Raw genomic sequence first — 14,690 nt, forward strand, 5'->3', positions numbered from 1 at the left:
TGAAAAACAGGGGGAGATTTTACTTTCTCGTTTGATATTTTTATGAGACTTGATGGGGGGCCCGTGGGGGAGGAAGGGTCTTCAGGGGAGGCCCCTCCAGCGAGGACTGGGAGGTGGGAAGGGGAAGGGCCCCCGAAACAGACCTTTGGGTCAGACTGCTGTCTTGTGTTTCTCCTTTTGCTCCGTGACTGCTCGATAGACACGGCAGCCTGTGTGCGCCCTGTGCTGGCTGCGGATGCTTCTAGATGTGGGGGGAGGACAGAGGATGTGAGAAATGAGCAAGGAAGAGACGCCATGAAGGATGCCGCCGTGTGATTCCAGCTCTGTGGCGTTCTGGAAAAGGCTCAGTGATGGAGCCAGTGAGAGAGGTGGGTGGTGGCCAGGGTCCTGTGGGGAGGGGTGAACAGCCGGAGCTTGGGGGCTTTAGGGCAGTGAGAGGACTCTGTGTGCTAACTCACACCAGGTGGATGCATGATGGACATTCGCCCAAACCCACAGAACATTCAACACCAAAAGCAAACCTTAATGTCATCCCTAGACTCTGGTGCTGGAGACGCATCAGTGCAGGGTCACAATTGTGACAAACGTCTCCCTGGTGTGGATATTGGCAGTCAGGAGGCTGCTCATGTGGGGGCAAGGGAACTTGGAGAATCTCTGTGCCTTCCCCCCAGTTTTGCTGCAAACCTACAACTACTCTGAAAAGATTGAAGCCTATTTAAAAGGGGGAAAAGGATTGATAGAAGCTTTTAAAGCTAAGCAACACTGCTTTTGGCCTGAGACCCAGGTGGCAGCAGCACGGAGACCACACTCTCTGAGGAGGACAGACAGAAGGACAGCCGGTGAAAGACGAGGACGGTGGTACAGCCTCGGAAGCCAGCATGCAGAGAGGGCCGCGCACAATAGAAGGGACGGAGGCACTGTTGGAAAATGCAGCCCTGGGTGTCAGTCTCAGAAAGCCTGTTTCCGAAACAAACAACAGCTACGAAGAGGGTGGAATGGGAAGCAGGGAACCTGCGGGGGAGAGAGGAGCCACAGGGACACCCAGGAGAGGTGGTACCTGAACACCCCACTCATGTGCCTCAGCAGGTGCGTTCACATAATGACATGGGGTGTGGGTGTGCCGGCAAGCAGAAGGTGTCCTGGGGCAGCAGCTCCTGGTCTGTGTGCTCCCCGTCTCCCCTGTTTGCATTCACTGAATGGAGTTCAAACAGTTTTCCTCCTAGAGAAACACCCAAATAAATCCCTCCTGACAGAGGTGACCCCTGTGATAAAGGGAAAACAGAGCGGGAGCAGAGGGGGCAGCCAGGAAGGCTTCACAGAGGAGGTGGCATTGCAAGTGAGACCAGGATGACAAGAATCAGGTCAGCACTGGGAGGACAGGCTGAGACTGTTGCCAACAAAGAGGGATCAGGGGCCAAAGCGCAAGGCCAGGTGTTCCAAAAACCCCAGTGTCTTCGCACAGTGAGCACGAGGGGCGGTGCTCATGGGCGGGTGACTATCTCAGTCTGAGTTCCAAAGGTCCTGTTTTCTGGGCAAACCAGGCCCGTGGTCACCATAACCGCCTGGGGGTCCGCTCAGTGAGGGCGTGACGGCCCTGCCAAGGGCTGTATTTTAGTTCAACCAAGAGGCCACTGGAGTGTTGGCACTGTTGCTGGTACCTGCCTGTGGTTCCAGCCTCAAGAGAAGCCTTTCCCAGAGCCCCGCTCTGCCCGCCGAATGCTTGCAGTCTGGAGGGGGCTTCAGGTACTTACCTGATGTAAGTGTCCCTGCCATCCTCCCACATGTCTCCCAGCAGCTATAGGAGCACTAGGCCAGCCCCACCTGGGTCTCCATCCCGATGTGCCGCTCCCTGGCCTGTGCGCTCCACCTTCTCTCTGGATTCCAAGCAGAGCCTCAGCTGGCACCTCCTGCCCACTCCCAGAGTGCCCAGACAGCAGAGACAGACTTCTCACCCAGGAGATCCCCTTCCTGGTCTCTTGGAGTGTCTGGGGATGGCCCGAGGGGGATGCAGTCATGGTCTCCTGTGGTGTGGTCACTGCACAATCAAATTCATCATCTTTGATTCTGAATAAGCAAAATCCCACACCTGCATCCTGGCCCAGGAATAGGGCTCAGTTTACACAATACGGTCCAAAGAAAACCTGGCTTTTTCCCTCTATGCCTTCAAATACTGATGGAGCATATGATGTCACATACCACAGTGCGTGCTCAGCTATTCTCAGGGCCTTTCCTGCCCTGTGGCGCAGCCCCCTCCACCTCCAGCTGAGCTGCCTGGGCCGCCTGTCCTCATGGCACTCCCTCCCCCTGTTTCCCCACCATTCCACCACCCCAAAACCAGGCGTGTAGTTTCTCCTGCACCACGACCACTCTTCTGTGCAGTTTGCGAGTGTGTGCGGTTTCCGTGAAGAATCTTAGTTGGTAGGTTGGGCGGCTCACATGGAGCTCCTGCATGTTAAATGTTTATTCTAGTAGGCTGAGGATGGTGGAGCTGCGACAAGAGAAGACGTGCCTCCGCTTTCCTCACTTCCAAATAATTTTATCTGACAGATTTCTAAGCATCAGACACTGTGATATGGATACAAACACCATTTACACTATGCGGACTTTCGAGTGCACGAAGCAAGGTGTCACTCTGATGATGACCTGCGCATTTCTGCTGATGAACACAAGACGAAGGGAGTCACGTTTGGTCTTTCCTTTGGGAGTTTCGTGTTTGGGAGGTCAGCAAATATCTCGGACCAATTCTCAAGTTCATGGACACTTCTTTGGTGTTGTACAACTCCTGTTGCCGCTTTGGGTAAACTGAAAGAAGCAAGCTGGTGTTGACAGTGAGTGTATAAATAGGGCAAGAAGCAGGTGCTTGGGGCTGGGCATGATCTAATCTAATTGCGAGAACATGAAATCCCTGTGATCCTCTTCATTTTGCAAATGTGGAATCTGGACTGGCCAGGGATGGAAATGGAATTATAGTTCAGCCCTGTCTACTTCCAAAGCTCACGTCCCTACCCTCTCTGAGTGCTCCTGTCCTTAGCTTTGGCTCGGCACTGCGGGGGTTACCGGTAGGAGGTCCTTCTAGCAGGGCGTCTGAGGGATGAGGATGCAAGGTCTGTCTTGAGCTTGCACTTGCACAGCAAGGCCATTGCTTTCTTGAGTGGGATGCTGGAGATGGTGGGGGGGGGGCGGTAAGCTCATTAATATAGGACTCCTATTCTGGCATTGGAAGGGAATATGAGGGAAACAAAGCAAAACCAGGCAACTCATGGCAATCACTGCTGACTCCTCTCCTCTTCCAGTTTCATTCAGGAGCTGTGCTGAGACCACGGAGTTTCACTTCATACCCCCCTAACTGACCATGAGCTGACATGGGAAACCAACAGGGAAGCCTCTGAAGTGTCCAAACAACATTGCTGCCCAGCTTAATATGTTGTCAATTAAAAGAATGATCTTAAGAATTGTTGTCCCTGGGGCTCCATCCTTGGTCATAGGCTCATTCCAAGGCTGCACCAAGGCTGTCCCCATGCGCCCCAAGCTAGGGTACCACAGTTTCTGCCAGAGCCCCCCACCTGGATGTCCTGCAAATCTGCCTCTGAGGCCACTTCCTCCCATGTCTTCACCATGGGGGTGGCACCTCTGTCCACACGAGCTCCTGAGCTGCAGACCCTGGAGACTTGACCTCCTTCTTCTCCATCTTCTACCCACGCAATTCACCAAACTCTCCTTCCCAGATTGAGTTCATTGGCGTTCTTAGTGCAAATGTGAATGCTCATCAGTGTCAGTGACCACGTGATATATTTACCTGCTAAAAACCTATGTCTCAACCGGTCTGTGAGCAACGTGGGGGCAGAGGACACAATTTATTTCCCCTTTCAATCCATTATCCCTAGCAGCATCTGACATATGATCTCGATATACATTTGTTGGATTAAAACTATTGAATGACTTGCAGAAGCAAAGCGCTAGCCAAGCATGAGCTGCAGCAAGCGCATGAATAGCAGCAGTCAGGGGGAAACTAATGGTCCCCAGACATTTGACCGTGTACTGGGGGCAGCCCCATCCAATGGCTCTGAGCATCCAGACCTCTCTCCAGCTTCAGCTGGGTACCGGCCACCTTTGGGGTTGCCTCAGGAACATGACAGCAGAGATGGGGGAGGTCTGTTCAAGTATGTATCTGTGTCCAAGCCGTCTCTTCTCCTGAGGACAGCAAATATCCTGGATTATGGCCCACCCTTGTGACCTCATCTTAACTCAGTATTGGGTATTGGCTCTCCATCACTGGAATTTGGGGAGACAGGGACATGGTTCAACACAATCCAGTGTGGAGATGTTGAGGGGCCTCAAGCCAGAAGTCTGGAAGCAGAGAGCATTCAAGAGGATGGCGCTCCTTTGCCTCAGCCAGAGGCGGACTGTGTCTGAGTGCTTGACCAAGGCTGGTGAGTGATCTGTCAGGATCCCCGTGGGGCCCTGGAGACTCACAGGCCTCAGCCTCCTACACACAGCAAACCTTACACGGGTGGCTGATGTGTGTCCATCAAAACACTATTCTGAAAATGTTGGCAAGGCATAACCAAGGATAGTTGAGGGGAAACTTCTCTTGGTAGAGTTCTTTCACCAAACAGATGAATAAGAATAGAAGGAACAGAATAGCAGCATTGTGCAGCCCTGGCTGCTGGAGTCATGGGTCCAGGCTTCATGCATGACGACCCCTGGCACCAGCGTCATGTGCTCCCTGCCTCACCCTGCCTCCACCCTGCAGCTCTTGCCCAAAACCCACATCCCCCCCCATTGAGCCTGGTGACCTGGATTCCGACTTCTAGGACCACACAAGATGAAGAGTAGTAACATGGCCATTGCAGACGGGATTGGTGAGCCTACACCAGGAAGCTCCGCCAGACACAGAAACTGGATTCTCCCACGCATGCAGATGAGGAAAGTGGGGAGTCTCCGAAGATTAAAGGAGGTTTAGGGATATCACTCCCAGGACAAGAGTGTGGCACTGCTTTGGCTCCTGATTTAAATCAACACGTGTAAAATTTAAAAAAATAAAAGCACGCAAATGTGGTTGGACTCCACACGACGTCCATGAGACAACTGGAAATTTGAACACAGGTGGGTTGTTGGTGCTATCAAGGTCTTACTGTCTATTAACATGATGGTATCACGGTCCTTATCTTTTACAGATACACTCTGAAGTATTTATGAGTAAAAAATTATGATGTCTAGGATTTGCCTCAGAATGATCCAGAGAATGGGAGGCAGATGGAGGTGCAGGTAGGGTCAGATGGGCTGTGAGAGATCCCATGGGGCCCACTTGGGAGATCCTGGGGCCAGGTGACTCCCACCGCAATGCCCTCTATGACCCCACTGACCCACTGGCTCTGGGGGCTGAGGACTGGCCATCTCTGGGCGGGGACACTAGTTCATTATCCCACCTTTGACAAGCATATGGCGAATGTTCGCCAGCACTGCTTTGTGTGCAAACAAGGATTTAAAATTTCTAGGACACACTGGTTGCTTTCTCCTTTTGCTGGAATCCATCAAGCCGAACTATTGTTTGCAGACTGTTTATAGATTCGGGGACTACTTCAACAGACATGGTGAATAATGAAAGTCACAGGAAAACACTCTCTGTAAAGAGAAAGAGGGAACCAGATATACTTGTCCCAGGCATCCCTTCTGCACTCCTGTTTCGAGCTGCATAGGACAGCAGCTATGAAGTTGGTCCCACTCCTCAAGCAGCCCCTTGGACACGCAGGTGAGGGAGCCCTGTCTTTGGGAGGTGAAGCCTGGTGACTGCGGGGTATCTGCATATCCCCAGGTCCCCATTGCCAGCTCCGACCACTGCTCTTTGCTCCCGGGTGAAATTTCATACTCCTTTGATGTGTACTGCTGTCCCCTGGGCAGTAAGCATGCCTGGAGGCTGCCAGGGAGCCTGGGCTGCGGCCTGCATCCAGCAGCGATGGCCCAGGACCAAGGGCGGGTCAGGAACACCATCGTGGCAGAACAGGGAGAGCAGGGACTGGGTGGGCACAGACGGGTGGCACAGAGAAGCTGCCAGCCCCAAGGTCCTGGGGCTCCTTGAGCTCACCAGGGTGATGGGATGAAGGCGTAGGAGGGTTCCCATTAGTAGTTTGAGCCAAGCCAGTGAGGAGGGAGGATGTGGAGGCCACCAAGCCTGGTGCCCGCAGCACGTGGCCCACACCATCTGGCTAGGTTCTCTCCCCTTGCACCTCTGCCATCTACCAAGCTCCCTTCAGTCCCTCCCACTCCCTGACATGTGGAAGATTGACTCAACCTTCCTCTCTGCACTGGGGTGAACACTGGCCCCCCCGAATCTGTGTTTCCCTGGAACCTCAGAATGCAATCTTAGTGTGAAAGGGTTTTTTTGCAGATGTAATGAGTTATAATGAGCTCACACTGCTTGAAGGAAGGGGCCCTACATCCAAAGTGACTGTGTCCTCTCAGAAGGGGGGAGAGACCGCAGGACCCCGTGGGGGCGGTGCCAGGGGTCTCCAGTGCTCACTGTGCCCAGCGTGTGTCTGTGGGCTGGGAAAGCCAGGGGTGGCAGGCAACCGCCAGGAGCTGGGCTTCGGGCCTGCCACAGATCCCTTGTTCGTGCCTTCAGAGAAGGCAGGGCACCTCTGACCCTAGCTTTCTCACTTCTGGCCTCTGGAACTGTGCGAGCTCAAGTTTCTCTTATTCCAGAGTGTGCTCCTTTGTTATGACAGCTGTGGGAGCTGCATGCTCTACCAGCCCAGCCCCCTGGCAGTCCCGGGGGGTTCCAGCAGCCTGTGGGCAGCCCCTCCGACTGTCCTGGCGGGAACCCCAGACCCCGTCTAGCTCCCCTTGAACCTGGCCACCCTCACCAGGGGACGCACCCTGAGCCTGACACCCCTGCAAACCTTGCAAATCTGACCACACCCCACTCCCCTTGTGAGCTCATACTGTGTTTCTGGGGATGAGTGCTCGGCAGGCTTGCCTGGGGCATGTTGGAACCGAGGCCCCGAGCTTCTCCACCCACGCATCCACTCCCTTTGGCGCAGAAGCACACAACTCCTCTCAGTGAATGGCGTTTCCTTCTTTACCTCTAGAGTCTAGGCTGGCGGGACCTGCTATGGATGGCAGGATGGGAGACACGGGACAGCGCTCCTTCTGACCCACGACAGGCCTGTGGGTCCGCACTCTGCTTGCGCAGTCAGCGTGAGAACGCACGCCTACTGGGGGTGAGATCCACGGAACCATGGCCAGCCGACCCTTTACATGGGAGAAGGCACGGCCAGGTCCCCAAGCAAGGCCATTTAACCCTCAACCACCACTCCAGGGAGCCACCAGCGCTTGGTGCAGGTCACCGAGGTCTGCGAGCTTGCACTCGGCACCTTGTGGGCATGGTTTACTGAGACATTTATCCAGAACACAGCTCCTAGACTTGCCCGTTTGAGTACACACGTTTCTTCTGAACACCTTGTCCCCTTGTTGGCCTGGACCCTGCTGCTGGGCATTCGATCCAACCACATGCCATTGGTTCCAAAAGGTGTGTTGTTTGCATTAACATTTCTGTGATCAGCATGTGTTTTGCAGTGTTTTGATGTATTCTGTGTCCAACAGAAGTGTACTTATAAGAAGATACCATAACTTCAGTTCACTGAACATCTCAGGATAGCCTGAAAATTCTCTGAATATAGGTGAGATTATTAGAAAGGGAGAGAGAGAGAGAGAGAGAGAGAGAGAGAGAGAGAGGCAGGCAGCATCACCCATGGCTTATGACCACCTGTTGTCCCCAAGTGTATGGGAAAACCTGAACAGTGATGATTCTGGCCTCAGAATGTTTCAGAAGAGTCAGAGTCTGAATGCAGAAGTTTGCAAACAGATTTATTCTGTGTGTGCTTTGCCTCTTGCAAGCACAGAGAGCTGTGTGGTATGAATCCAGAGTCTACCTTGGATGCACACAATATGCATACGATGCAAATTCCAAGGGATAAAACAGCACCATTCCATAATGTAAGCATCAGCCTAATTTATTTCTTGAATGAACATAAAATAATGGCAGGTCTTACAACTGACGATGCCTCAGAGGGAAGGAGACTTGGGATTCCCTCAGTGGCACCCTAGAACGCTGGCACAGCTACCGTCAGCCACACCTGGATGCATGAATGCCGTGGGTGGCATCCCTCTCGGACCTCACCCCACCACTCGCCCCTCCTTGTGATTTCCAGGGAGCCGGGAGTCCTGTGTACACTCTACGCACCCCTTGGCAGCTTTGCTTCTTCCCCTCCTTTGGTCTACAAGGTGTGAACTCTCATTTCCTCCGCTCCTGCTCTGACCCTCACACCTGTCACTCCCCTGGGGGGCATGGCAACCTGTCAGGAGTTGGCTGGTCCACCCCAAACACCCAGACTCATTCTTGACATCAAATCCCACATCCACCTGACCAGCCAATCTGTCAAAATATGGTCAACATATTTGGCACTTGTCCCCAACCTCATGCTTGCACACACATTGTGAGCTGTCTGCATTTCTCACCCGCTTGACTGCAGTGGCCTCGTGGCTAGTGTCCCTCCTGCCACCACCCCAACAGCCCTTGTTTGTTGCCCCAGTGGCAGCCAGAGATGCTGTGCTATCACCCTCACATTCATCCTGCTCCAGCTGCACTTGGCCACTTTGTAGGACCTGCCAGGTTGTCCCTGCCTCAGGACCCTTGCATTGTCTGGTCTGACGTCCTGGAGCAGTCTTCTCTTTGACCTGGCCAGGATTCATATCACAGCTTCCTTTAGGGCTTTACTTCAATCCCACCTGCTCACTGGCTTCTCCTTGCCGTCTTATATGGAAAGGTAATACCTAGCGGCATTTCCTTGTTGCCTTCCTTGTCGCTTAGCACCCACCACTCATATCCTGCATGCTCACCCCCATCTTGGAGTTGGCACTGTGCTTCAGAGAACGTGAGCTCACGGAGCAGGTGTGTGGGCTCCTATCCCCCAGGGACAGACTGTGCCTGGCTCATGGCAGGCAATCGGTAGCTTTCCAGGTGAAGTTAACAGAATGAATTTCCTCCTAGCCCCACCTGGTCCTCTTCTGTGACCTGCTATGTCATGCATGGTTTTCCCAAAAGAGCTTCCTGGACCCCAGCCCACCCACCTTGTCCCCTGCAGTAGTACATCCCACAACATTGCCCATATTCCTACCCTTCTTACACCTTGTTCTTTCCCAATTTTCTGCTTATATGATGTCACTCCTGACAAAGCCTGGCAGCACAGCCCTCTCTGCGATGTGGCTGGCCTCATGGCTACGGGGCACCTGTCTTCTCTGCTCTCAACAGAGAACCCTGCACACAGCAGCGTCCCCCCACCCCCCCTACACACACATGTGCGGAGTGAACGGGAGGGATACCCGTGCTCCTCCCAGCTCATACCACGCATTGTCACAGGCCCTGTGTATCACCTCCTGCCCTTCCTAGATCTGTGCTCTATGGACAGCACACAGCAAATATTTGCCAAATAGAATTAAGTGGTAGCATTTTAGCTATTGGCGCCTTTTTCCAAGCAGTGCAGTTAGTGCTCTTGTCCTGACAGCCCCCCAGACACCCTTCCCAGCACCTAAGCCGGTCCCACATCATGCATCCTCTCCGTGGCTTTGAAACTGCCTTCAGGACTATGAATGAGCACTTCAAGAGTGTATTATAAATTCAGACATGTCTATTGGGCTTTCAAGTGTCGCAGCAGGAACCTCTTCCTCCAGCAGCCTGGGGGTGGAAGGCTTCCCCACCTTTCCAGAGTGGCTCCTCCCACCGCATTATCCTGCCTGAAGTTAAAGACGGGAAGAAGACGGAAAGCCACCTGGTGGAGCCTCTAAAAGCCCCTCCGTGTTTCCACGAGGCAGGTTTTCTGCTGCTCTGGTGTCACATTGTTCACACTGTTGCCGGCTCATCTCATGGGGGCATCAAGCCCAGATTTCGTTGTTCTCATAACCTTGCCCCAAACGTGGCAATCTGCTTAAGCCCTAATCTTTTCATTGCCGAAGAAAAGCACTAAAACAGGCTAGCTGAGGAAGCACTAAAGCACAAAAATGAGACTAGACATAAGTAGCGAGCGCAGAAAGGGATGAGGGCGCCAGCGTGCAGGAGGGTTTGTGGGTTGCCCATGCCCCATGCACCAGAGAACCTCTCTTGCTGGTTACACGCGTGGCAGTTACTAAGAGGGCAGTGCTGGCCGTGGGTCCCTGTCCTCGGATCCAGACCTTGCTCTGGCTACCTGGTCCCCGGCTGCCCCTGCTGCTAACCATTCCCTGGGAGCCCCCTTTCTGTTTCTTCACAGCTCTCTGCCCTTCTGGAAAGATGCTGCTCATGTCTTTATTGATGTGTTTAGTTTCTGCAGCCCCAGTAGATTCTAATCTGTGATAAAAAGGTCCATCTCTGTCCTGCACGGTGGCACCTCACTACCCAGAATGCGCCTGCTCAGGCACGACACGGTGAGTGGCATCCACACAGCCACCCCGCCAGAGCCCGATGCAGCATCTTGTGCCCTGGCTTTGCTCCCTCCTTTGCCCACTTGCTCCCAGAGCCCTGTGTTACCATCTCCCGCTGCTGCTCGGGCTCACACATCACTTCTCTGCCCCCTCCTCCCAGAGCTTTCTGCTCTGAGATTTATCATGACAAAGCCTAGGCATTTCAGCTCTGAGCTTAGAGGAGAGGAATACACAGTATTTCACCTGTGAAATAAGCACCATGCTCCCTGCTTATATTTAAAAATGTCTGAGAAAGTCCTTAGCCCCATGAGGAGGTTCCAACATGAGTGACTTGGCTGGGCAGGTGTCTCTGAGCCAGCAAGAATCCCTTTCTTTTTTTTTTTTTTTTTTAATTTTTTTTTTTTTTTTTTATGATAGTCACAGAGAGAGAGAGAGAGGCAGAGACACAGGCAGAGGGAGAAGCAGGCTCCATGCACCGGGAGCCCGACGTGGGATTCGATCCCGGGTCTCCAGGATCGCGCCCTGGGCCAAAGGCAGGCGCCAAACCGCTGCGCCACCCAGGGATCCCAAGAATCCCTTTCTATTGAACAAAATATTTATAGAGGAAGTGCAATTTAGAGAGACTTTGACATATGTGCAAATCAACCTTGACACCTTTCAAGCGACCTTCCCTCCAGCCTCTGGTTATGGGATTGATGGGCTTGGTTTCCACCACCTGCATGGTTCTGAGCACTCTGCCGCTTACTGTTGGGATCTCATTTGCCTGCAAGCAGGGAAGGGCCCCTCCACAGCAACAATTTGAGCTTAGAAATCACGCTGGCCGCCCATGGGCCTAGTGGTCCTCAGATACATTCTCCTTCACTGCACACACACACGCGCACCCACACACATACAATTACATTAGGGGTCATATTTGAATATGAGGAGAAAGGGCCTGACTAGTGGAGGCATCAGAAGCCAGGGACATATCACCTCCAGCGGTGCCAGGTCTGAGTGTCTTTAAGGGTCTGATTGGCCCTCAGAGCGTGGGTTCCCTAAATCCAGCAGCCCAGGCACCTTGCTTGCCAGCCCCAGGCAAACCCCCTATTTGCAAGACTAGTTTTTTATTTTAATTTTTTAAATTTAAATTCAATTTTCAAACATATAGTATAACACCCAGTGCTCATCCCATCAAGTGCCCTCCTCAGTGCCCGTCACCCAATCACCCCAACCCCCCCGCCCACCTCCCTTTCCACTATGCCTTGTTCGTTTCCCAGAGTTAGGAGTCTCTCAGAGTTAGGAAGTTTGTCTCCCTCTCTAATTTTTCCCACTCAGTTCCCCTCCTTTCCCCTATAATCCCTTTCACTATTTCTTATATTTCCCATGTGAGTGAAACCATATGATGATTGTCCTCTGATTGACTTATTTCATTCAGTATGATACCCTCCAGTTCCATCCATGTCAAAGTAAATGGTGGGCATATTACTCAGCCATCAGAAAGGACAAATGCACGTCTAGTTTCTTTCAAGAACTCAAATACTGTGACCACGCAGGGCCTGCAATCTGCAATGAACCCCAAGGCTGGATCTGAGGCAGAAATGGCCCCCAGAGATGGAGCATGAGCCCCCCACACCCTTGGACCTCATACTCCATGCCCCTGGTTTCTGAATGACTTTGGAATCCCCATGCGCTTTCCTGAGGAAACCTCACAGAATTTTGCTTGTTTATTTGAAATACTTTAACAATATGTATATAATAATTCCAAATGTTGTATTTTAGATGTAGGAATAGAGATGCAGTTTTCATAACTGCATATCATATTATTTTACCTGCACGCACTTCAGTATGTGTGCCTCAAAGATGACCATTTTCCTTGAAATGTGCCAGAAGGCTGTTGTAGTCTAAACCATTATCAGTAATTCATGAATATGAAATAGTACCCAGTCTGTGGTCAGTTTCTTTGAATATTATTTTTATAAAATATTATAGGGTTTTCTACCACTTATAAATCATATTTTGGTATGATTGAAATGATCCATACACAAGAGTAGCAGGACACACAGAGAATGAGACATTCTACCCACTGAGACCTCCTGTTCTCCCCACACTCACTTCCACTTCCTGTCCCACAAACATTATTAACATTTCTCTGTGTCCTTCTGTTTTTCAGCTCTGAATATTCACACAAGCAAACAAAAGTACCCTTGTTGTTCTATACAAATCCAATCAGGCTCTGCTTGCCGTTTGGCTCCTGGCTTCTTCCTGCTGAACTTGGCTGTCCTGGTGGCTTTTCCTGGGAGCATGTGGAGCATGGCCGTCGACCCCTCAGCACCCTGTGCTACCACCTAATGCCCAGGCACGCTGGCTGACCACTTGTGCACATCTGGTTTCTCTTTAATTCTCTGCTACTCCCCAAAATAATGGCAGGAACATCTTCGTGCACATATGCAAGTGTCTCTGGAGGTCCCAGTTCTGGGGATTACCACAGAGGGTGCTGAAATAAAATCTGTGCTGTGACACCAAGATGTGGGCCATGAAGCAGTGCCATAGCCTTTCAGGGGGACAGTGAATCATCCCACTCTTACTATGTTAATGCCCTTGATAAAATAATGTTTACATTAATTTCTACACCTCTGGTACTGGCATGAAGTAATGGTTTATTTATGATATTTCACAAAATGTTCCTATATCGACAGCACCAGTATTTCCCATTAGTGATTATTTTTTATAGCAGCAGAAGGTGGGCACGGTGGCCGATGGATGGGGAAAGCTTGAGAATCACAGGGTCTGGGGTCCTTAGAGCTGATGAGCCGATGGCTTTAGAAGAAGTGCTTGCTCATCTCCAAGAACTATCCCTGGAGTGGGACAAGTACACGTTTGGAAGAAGCCATCAACAATGGTCTCAAGAAACGAGAACATTACTAAGAAAAGTTACAGAGTCCCACCTTTTGAGTTTTTGGTGAAAGCGGCCGTGTGTCAAGGTTTCATTCAAATATAACACATGAGCTGAGCAACATACGAAGGCTTCTCTGGTTTCCTGAGGCTTGATACTTCATCTAGCTTCCTAAATACAAAATTCTCGATCAGAATATCAGCTTTGGTGCAGTATGTCATGGGTTTCACATGCTGAGCCCTAAAAGATTGCCTCTGTTTCTGGAGAACAGCACCATGCTGTTCTTGAGAATACCTTCTTTCTGTTAATATTCTCTCCCCTTGCCCCTTTCCCAAGACCCTCCCTCACTGCCCCAAATGAGATACTGCTGAGTCCACAGGAGACATCACACCTCCCTTCACTGCCCCAAATCATTCTGCATCTTGCTTCCTAACATTAATCCTCCATCGGAGGTGTGGAGCTGAAGATATGGACTTAGGGTTCAGACATAAACAGAGATTTGTGTCCACGGCAGCAGAAGTGTTAACACAATCCTAGCAGAACAAGCGACTGCACACGCAGCATGGGTTTCCTGGTTCTCACTTTTAGGAAGGCTGTCTAATAACCTGAGAGTCAAACGCAAACCAGGCAGCCTCTCCCTCCTGGACAGCCGGGGTGAAGAGGGGAAAGCAAGCCAGACACTAATAGAAAATCCCTCGGGGCTGCATTTGCAAAGGGGTCGAGGGAAGTGGGTCAGGAGAAAGGCACTGCTGCCCCCCGTTGAGTCATTGTGGCAAAAATAGCTCTGAGGAGCCTGCTTTCATCGCCAGGCACCTGCCTGTTCATTCAGACACTAAACCACAGGTCCAAGGAAGCGCCTGGAAATGAGATACTGCTGAGTCCACAGGAGACATCAAATTGTGAGTCAACCGAGAATGCTCTCAAAGCTGCCAGCTGTGACTCTGCAGGGTTGCTGTTGGTTTTTTTTTTTTTTAATTATTATTATTGTATTGTTTTTTCTTTGCCTCCTTGTGAGATGGTGTGTTGTGTTGGTTTGCAAGGTGACTGCACCATAAGTGAAATTTGAGGCCAAAGGACTCAAAGGCCAAATAAGGAAACAAACAAACAAACAAAAATCAAGCCAAATCAAATGGGAATTATCTTGTCCATTGAGAAAACTTCTAGAAGATTCTTGTTCCACCAGAAGAACTCCCTTCCTATCGGCTACTCCCGATAAAGAATGTCATCGTAAGAGTAATATTGCCTAGTACCATGGACTGAATGTCTGTGTCCTCCCCCAAATCCTTGTGTTGAAAGCCTAATTGCAATGTTAGTATTAGGAGGTGGGGCCTCCAGGAGGTGATTAGTCATGAGGGTGGAGTCC

At 51.3% G+C, this 14,690-nt stretch overlaps 1 long non-coding RNA gene across 1 annotated transcript; it reads left to right on the forward strand.

Annotated features, from left to right (window-relative positions):
- Positions 1 to 602: 602 nt before the first annotated feature.
- LOC144299702 (uncharacterized) lies at positions 603 to 12,999 on the forward strand. Its single transcript, XR_013366363.1, has 6 exons — positions 603 to 1,086; positions 2,548 to 2,828; positions 3,294 to 5,268; positions 5,499 to 5,752; positions 7,089 to 7,528; positions 12,605 to 12,999. It is a non-coding gene; the product is annotated as an uncharacterized LOC144299702 (long non-coding RNA).
- Positions 13,000 to 14,690: the final 1,691 nt, after the last annotated feature.

The sequence above is a fragment of the Canis aureus genome, chromosome 27 (assembly GCF_053574225.1).
Source record: "Canis aureus isolate CA01 chromosome 27, VMU_Caureus_v.1.0, whole genome shotgun sequence".
NCBI lineage: Eukaryota > Metazoa > Chordata > Mammalia > Carnivora > Canidae > Canis > Canis aureus.